General features: G+C 39.2%; 1 non-coding gene across 1 annotated transcript; it reads right to left on the reverse strand.

The window, feature by feature from the left end:
* Window positions 1-8,213: 8,213 nt before the first annotated feature.
* Window positions 8,214-8,287, reverse strand: trnai-aau (transfer RNA isoleucine (anticodon AAU)). Its single transcript has one exon. It is a non-coding gene; the product is annotated as a tRNA-Ile (tRNA).
* Window positions 8,288-8,637: the final 350 nt, after the last annotated feature.

Genomic DNA, 8,637 nt, shown 5'->3' on the forward strand with positions numbered 1-8,637 from the left:
CCTTTGCACACTCTGACACCAGTGTCTACCTTGAATCATGACAATTTAAAAAAAAATGTCTCTACAAGAAAACCAATGGAGGAAAATATATTATTCTTGCATTAACTGCATTTTTAAACAAAGACAATTCTGTTCAATAAACACTGTCTCATTTTTTCCTTCAATTCAATCAATCAATATTTTGTCCCTCAGTTCACCGATCTTCATAAATAGCCAATCAATTTCAGAGGAACATGCTGATAAAGTATTGAAACAATTTATCTGTTTAGGTTTTAGCATTAGTTATCAAGTTATTACCATTACAATAATTGCATAATAATTGGCCTGGGTAACAAGTGTACGGAGGTTCACAATTTAATTTATTGACTTTTTGAAAAATGGTACAATATATCTTTTTTTCAGGATTCTAACAGTAACTGTTAAGGTATTTGCATGACAATAATTATAATATGCTTTAGTTGAGTCTTGCTAACAACTACAGTGAAGTTTATATTTGAATTTAATCCAATCTTCCCCAGTACCTATACAGTAATATAAAAATCCATTTTATTTCCAATCAACACACCTACAAAAGAATCCATTATTTCTGATGCAATGCCCACTGTCGAAAATATGACTTTTGCTCATTTGAATGATCTGTGTAATTCCAGCTTTGTAAATTTAGAAAATCCTAATTACTTTTCCCTGCAATAATTCCGTTCATTTCTGCAGATAGCACAGTCAAATAACAAGATGAAATTTATCATTATTCTTAAGTATGGTAATAGAGTTTTGAAAATCTATATGTTGTTAATATAAAATAATTGTTCATTTCAATCCATAGAATATAGAACAGTACAGCACAGTACAGGCCCTTTGGCCACGATGTTGTTCCGACATTTTATCCAACTCTAAGATCAAACTAACCAACATGCCCTTCATTTACTATCATCCATGTTCCTATCCAAGAGTCCTTTAGATGTCCCTGATAGATCTGAATCTACTACCACCACTGGCAGTGCATTCCACACACTCACCACTATCTATAAAGAAAATATCTCTGACATCTCCGCACAACTTCTCCCATTCATCTTAAAATTATGCCACTTTGTCGGGAAAAGTCTTTCATTATCCACTCTATCTATGCCTCTCATCAACTTACCCAAAGCTATCAAGTAAACTATTATCCTCTTTCATTGCAATGACCAAAGCCCCAGCTCTGTCAACCTTTAGTCATAAGACATGCCTTCCAGTCCAGACAACATTTTGATAAATCTCATCTGCACTTTTTCTAAAGCTTCCACATCCTATGTCTTATGAGGTGATCAGAACAGAACACAATATTCCAAGTATAGTCTCATCAGGGATCCATAGAGCTGCAGCATAACCTCGTGGCTCTTAAACTCAACCTCCCCATTCATGAAAGCCAACACGCTATGCACTGTCTTAATAGCCCTATCACCTTAGATGTCAGCTATGAGGGATGTATGGACATGCACCCCACGATCCCTCTGTTCCTTCACATTGTCAAGAATCCTGTATTTAATCTGAAAAATATGCATTCATATTTAAAATTCCAAAATGAATAATTTCACATTTTCCGAGGTTGAACTCCACCTGCCACTTCTCAGCCCAGCTCTGCATCCTGTCAATGTCCTCTAGCAACCTGCAAAAGCCCTCCACACTATCCACAACTCCACCAACCCTCGTGTCATTGGCAAACTTCCTAATCCACCCTTCCACTTCCTCATCCAAGTCATTTGTAAAAATCACAAATAGCAGAGGTCCCACAACTAATCCCTTCAGAACACCATTGGTCACCGTGCTCCAAGCTGAAAACTATCCATTTAATCTCACCCTGTCCTCTATGGGTCAACCAATTTATTTTCTAACCAGGCCGGGTTTCCCTGTATCCCATGTCTCATTACTTTCTGAATGAGCCTACCATGGAGAACCTTATCAAACACCTTGCTAAAGTCCTTATACACCACACCCACTATTCTGTCCTCACCAATGTGTTTGCCACAACCTCAAATAATTCAATGAGGCTTGTGAGGCATAACTTGCCGCTCACAAAGCCATGCTGACCATCTCTAATCAATCTATGCTTTTCCAAATAATCATAAATCCTGTCTCTCAGAATTCTCTCCAAGAATTTGCCCACAACTGATGTAAGACTGACTCATTGATGATTCCCAGGATCTTCAATAAGGGAATAACTTTTGCCACCCTCCAATTATCTGGTATGACTCCAGTGGACAGTGAGGATGCAAAGATCATTGCCAAAGCACAGTAATCACTTGCCTCCCTTCCCATAACAACCTAGGTTATACCCTTTCTGGCCCAGGGCACTTATCTATCCCCATGATTTTTACATATTTTCAGCATATTCTCTGTCTTAACATCGACCTGTTCCACCATATCAACCTGTTTTACGTTGTCCTCACAAGGAACAAGGTCCCACTAACTTGTGAATACTGAAGCAAAGTACTCAGTAAAGACCTCCCCTACCTGCTCAGACTCCTGGCACAAGTTTGCTTCACTATAAGGGGTATAAATGTGGAATTATGTCTCAGCACTGAATTAATGTAAAGATATTGCAGTGTACAATCACTCGACTACTTTGAATATTGAACGGTATTTTAACTGAGAAAACACAGTTAAATTGATTTGATTATGTTTCACTTCATGCTAACACTTATTGTATTTAGAACCACAATAAGAGTTTCCTTTTTACATATATGAAACTTACTTAAAATTCATCGCACGTTTATGTGAAGAAAATAGAATTAGCATCTGTTTGTTCCTTCCTTTATCAATGACGGTTCATTTTGAAATTGTGGAAGTTCTACGTTGTTGACAGGAAGGGAACTTGACTTCGGCTGAATGTTCATATTGAATGACTGATGCATTTTTAAAATTAAAGTACAATGATCCCGCAGTTCTGTCAATTTGTCTTTCAAAGAATTGTCATGAGATTCTCTTTATTTAAGACTATCATTCATTTATTCTATTGTTAGTGTAAAATATTGTTTAATTTCCAGTCCATTACACACAGAAACTACCTAATTAATTCCGATTCAAATTACTACAATAAACAGCTGATTAGTTTTCATTTCAGTAACCATATTAAACATAATATTGTAGTCCTGCCGTCCTGAGTGGGAACATTACGAAAGGAGCCTGTGGAGATGTGGCAGTGTCTCTAGTACTAAACCCGAGGGAAGGTTTCAAATCACACCTTCACCACAAATATATCAAGAGCTATCTGAATGGAAATTAGAGAGTACCTAAGCACAGACTGAACTGCTTTTCAATCCAACATCAGATCTGCTTTTATCTATTATATCAATAATCACAAAATCTGATGCTTATTTGTGTCAGGTTACCAAGAAATATGTGTTGGAAAATTCGCTTTAGCCACTTTGCTTTTACAAAAGACTTACATCTGTCCCTGTTTTATCTGACTGGAAGAAATCTGAAGAGGATTTTCACTTTTACTCAGAAAAGGGGAGGTGTTTCCCATATAAATTAATGCTTCTTCGACGAACGCCTTTTCAGTTTATGTAAGGTTTCATAATAACGCTTTACTTTCGGATAGTGGGGAGACCTGTATCTAATTCTGTCGCTTATAAATTCCTGGAGAATATTTGAAAATGTTGCATAATTAAAGATTACGATGTCTAAGTAATGAGATTGATCTTTTATTGCTGCAAAGGGGCAAGTCCAAAAAATTGAAACACATTAAACATTATTCTGTCGTTGTATAAATTGAAAATAAAGTTGATATCTTCTTCAGTAAACTAACAAATGCTACCACGTATTACTTGTCAGTCAGCTGATTACCTACTTTGTTACTAAATGTTGTGATTCATCTATATATTACTCTGTCCTTTGATCAAAATGAATTTGTAATTGTTATTCAGTTTATGAATTGTCAGAAATTTGTTTTTGTTTTTCCATTCACCTGTTCATTTTGAGCGTAAGATTGAAATCCTTTGGAAATATTGGAGTTTGTTCATTTAAAAATAAGGTTTGCACATCTCACTTCTTGTATTATGATTCAAGTATGTTTTCTGGTGGAATTCTAGGAAATATCAAACATTTGTTGGCTTCAAATAAGGTCTTTAACACCCAGTTATCAATCTGTTGTTAATGTTTCAGCTGTTACATTGACATTGATTAGGTACTCATTCAGAGAGATCAACTGACAATTATAAACTTGCAGGATTATTGAATTGAGAAAAAGATACAGACGTGGAAACATTTTTTAGAAGGAATTGCTTTTTCATTCAAATGTGTAGGCTGTTCAAGAATTCTATATCGCCTTCCATTGGTTTTCTTGTCGAGAACGTAAATTTATAATTCATGTGAATTTTAATGTGTTCTGTATTTTGAAATTTGTATCAGATTTAAGAAGAAAAAGAGGAGCAATTAACATGAAACGTTCCGTGAATAGAAAGCACAGTCAATTAAATTGACAGAGGTAACTTTTAGTATTGTCTCTGAATATTTACTCAAATATTTCTAATGGCAAGAGCATTGTACCGGTAAAGCACAGCAGGTCAGGCAGCATTCAAGGAGAAGCAGAATCGATGTTTTGGGCATAAGCCCTTCATCAGGAATCTTTTCGATACTCCTGCTCTTTGAATGTGCCTGCACTTTTGCAACACCACAGCTTTCCTCACTTTCTCCAAATATGCTTAATAAACATGAACTGAAAATGTTAGCATCAGCAGCTGAACAATACCAAATAAACACATTTTTTGCAATATTTATCGTGAAAACTTGTTTGAGAACATGCATCAGATCGAACAACATCTCTTGCCGTAAGAACACTTGGCCCTTCATAATAAAGAATAACCATGCTTTGAACAACCATTATGGTGTATAACGACTGAAGTGAAATACCAGAGGACAACGATTGCATTTATTGAAGGGAATGATAACCTGGTCCTTACTGTGATAGTGGGGATTGATCTCAGAAACAGTAAAATTTTACTGTGATTATTCCACTGAACAGTAATTAGATGGTCATGAAGATCTTTGTGCAGCTTTATGTGCAGTGTTTTGTTTGAACATTGATTTCAGTAACATTGAGATATTTTACATATTGACAATTGACAGCTAAAGGTAAGTTTTTAATGCAACAGTTAAAAAAAAGGTCAGTTTTGCTTCGCGAAACACAATTCTAAGTTTATACAATCCCTACTGTGTGGAAACAGGCCATTTGGCCCAACAAGTCGACACTGACGTTCCAAAGAATAATCCACTCAGCACCATTCTGCTCTCAGATTACTGGACACTGACCCCTGACTAATGCATATAACCGACACATCCCTGAACAGAACGTGCAGCTCAGCATGGTCAATTTGCCTAACCTGCATATCTTTGGATTGTGGGAGAAAACCAGAAGGTGGCCCTGTGTATTGTTCCAAGACCATTATACCAAGTACCATCCCCAAAGGACTTAAGATATATCTCTGAGCTGCGGTACTGTCTCTGATTATCGACATCCCACAATTTACTAAACTGCATGCATCAGCGTCTATTTCTTGCGGATTATCAGATGCAGGGACCGTTAATAATACATATGAAATTATATTTGACAAAATCCCAATACGAAGTGAGCTAGCATCATAACTCTAAGATCCCCAGCATTCTAAAAATTCTGCTGAAGTACAATAAAAATTAATACACAATCCTCCAGAAATAATCCTGCGCTCGCGTCGCCACTGTATAATCAGTTACTCTAAGTCTCTTCAGCCTGAGTTTCAGCGGGTCTTCCGTGATTCGGCTGTCCAGACTTCTTCCTCAACTGGAGATTTCACTGGCCCTTTGATCCGAGTGTAGTGAGTCCAGCCTTTCTCCGCTGTCCTTATTGTCGTTTCGGTAATCAAAGGTTCCTGATATGGCCCTTCCCAGTCCGGCTACAATTTAGTCTCTGTCCATGATTTTACTGAGACCCAATCTCCCGGCCGGATGGGATGAACGGTGAATTCAAGGGGTGGAGTCTGTGCCAATAAACTCTGTTTCCTGAGGAAATTCCCAACCCTTTCATTATCTCCTGTAACACTTTAGAGGTAAAATGAGTTCCTTGGTCGAAATCTATATGGTTCACTAGCCCATATCGGGGAATTATGTGCTCCAATATTGTTTTACACACCACACTCGCAGTGGCAGTAGCCTCAACCCAACCAGATAGATGATCTACTATGACCAGTATATATTTTAGTCTTCCTGCTCTGGGTAGTTCAGTATAATCTTCTTGTATACTGTGGAAGAGTCTCAATCCCGGGTCTCTTCCTCCCGAGGTCTGTTTTCTCACGACTTTATTTTTTACCTTTCTGCATATGATACATCCCTCACATATGTGTTTAGCAATTGTATATATTCCTTTACATCCATATTCCCTAAGAACTAAAGGATACGTTGCTTGTACTGCCCAATGGCTGCCTTGATGTAGGACAGCTATAATTTCTCGCATCATCATTTTGTTTAACATTTCCCTTCCATCAGGTAACATCCAATGCCCATCTGCTGTTTTTTTCAGCCCCAAAATCTGTCAATTCTTTTTCAATTCTTTCAGTAAACATAAGAGCTTCCGGGGATCAGGAACAGGAGATATTAGGGAATGAATTAGCACTACTTGTGTGTCCAGGCCTGCTTCCTTAGCCACTTTATCGCCTAATCTTTTCCCCCTAACTTCTGGTTCATTTCCTTTCTGATGACCATTTACATGCACTACCGCTATTTCTCAGGGGAGTAATAGGGATTCCAAGACCAGTTTAATCAACTCCTCGTGTGCAAATTCCTTCCCCCGGCTATTGATCAGTCCTCTTTCCTGCCATATCTTTCCGAAAGTGCCAACACCAAATACATATTTAGAGTCTCTGTATGCTGCTCCCTCTTTATTTTCTAACGCCCTAAGGACACTTTCCAATGCATAGAGTTCGCAGGTCTGAGCTGACCACCCATTTGGCAACCTTCCTGCCTCTACCACACCACCTTCCATCCCGTCTACAAGTACATACCCATTATGTCTTTTCTCTTCAGTCACCCGGGGTGATCTGCCTATAAACAGTCAGGCTCCTGCATGAAGCGGAACATTTCTCAGGTCCATGAAGACCTTAGTTTGGTATTCTATAATGTCAAGGCAGTCGTGCCCTGGATTCTAAGGATATTCTCCTTCCCCTTTCCAAAGAAAGGAAGCTGGATTTAAAGAATTATGCGTGACCAACACGAGATCATCCTTTCCTACTAATATTGCCTCATATTTCAGAACCCGCGAATCTGTCAACCATCACCCAGCTTTTTGGTTTATGATCGTTCTCACTTGGTGTGGGGTGCTTACTATTAGGGCTCCCCCAAGTGTAAGCTTCCTGCTTTCCCCCACCAACAGTGCAGTGGCAGCCACGGCCTGCACACACTCAGGCCTGCCCTGGGATACTGGATCCAATAGCTTTGAAAGATATGCTACTGGCTGTTTCATTACTCCCCACCTCTGGGTTAATACTCCCAAAGCCGCGCTCTTCATATATGGTAGCAAAGAGATGGAAAGGTTTATCTGGAGAAGGTAAGGCTGACCCAGGGGCATGGATCAGATCTCTTTTAAATTCTTAAATAGTTCTTTTTCCTCTTCTTCCCAACTCAGACTCAGCGTGTTATAAATAGCTCCATAATACTCCCCCTTAGTTTATATCTTTATCTTTAATCAGTTAGACTCGAAACGTCAGCTCGTCTCTCTCCTTGCAGATGGTGCCAGACCTGATGAAATTTTCCAGCATTTTATCTTTTGGTTTCAGATTCCAGCATCCGCAGTAATTTGCTTTTAATAATGTCTCTATGATATTGGTGGTGACATGATAACTCCAGTGTCGATGCATGAGAGGTGAGCAAGCGAACGAATTGCCTCTGGAAGTCATGTGACGAGTATGAACAGAGATCAGGAAAATAGCATGAACGAATCTTTGATTTGAATTGAAGCCTGAACTCTGGTTCTCCTCCGAGACTGTGCCAGGTCTGCCTAATACTGCACATATTTCATGTTTTGCATTTGTTGGTGAAAAAAACTGAGACTGGTTGATTTGCTGCAGACAACATCCACTAGTCATCACGGGTACGGCGATCAAGTCGTGCGTCTAACCCTGTCAAATGTTTTATTGCGCAGATGGTGCTTACGGCTTGGTGGAGCACGTTGTTTGGAAACACAGCAACCACACAAGCGCTGCATGTGGTCAGTGTGGGGATCGAACCCACGACCTTGGCGTCATTAGCACCAAGCTCCAACCAGCTGAGCTAACCGACCAACGCTGGCGGCCCAGCGAAAGCAAATGCCTATATCGCCGGTGCTCACAACCACGGCTGCTCTGCATTTTCTGCTTCTCATCGATCGCACGATAGTCTGAAGTATTTCCTTTCGTTGCAAAGCTTTTCAACAAAAAAAACATTGACTTTTCCGAACGCGCATACTCGAGTTAACCATTTGCTCTGATATCTAAAATTAAGCACAATGTCCGGACGCATGCAATTTCAATCGCAACGCCACCAGCTCAGCTGCAGCTTCTCACGTTGACAAATTTCGTCTGGAGAACCGTACCTTCAACGATCGCTCACTGTTCTTCTGGATACTCACAAACCTTTGGAGTCAGGGTTACG

Source organism: Chiloscyllium punctatum, unplaced genomic scaffold (genome assembly GCF_047496795.1).
Source record: "Chiloscyllium punctatum isolate Juve2018m unplaced genomic scaffold, sChiPun1.3 scaffold_386, whole genome shotgun sequence".
Classification (NCBI taxonomy): Eukaryota; Metazoa; Chordata; class Chondrichthyes; order Orectolobiformes; family Hemiscylliidae; genus Chiloscyllium; species Chiloscyllium punctatum.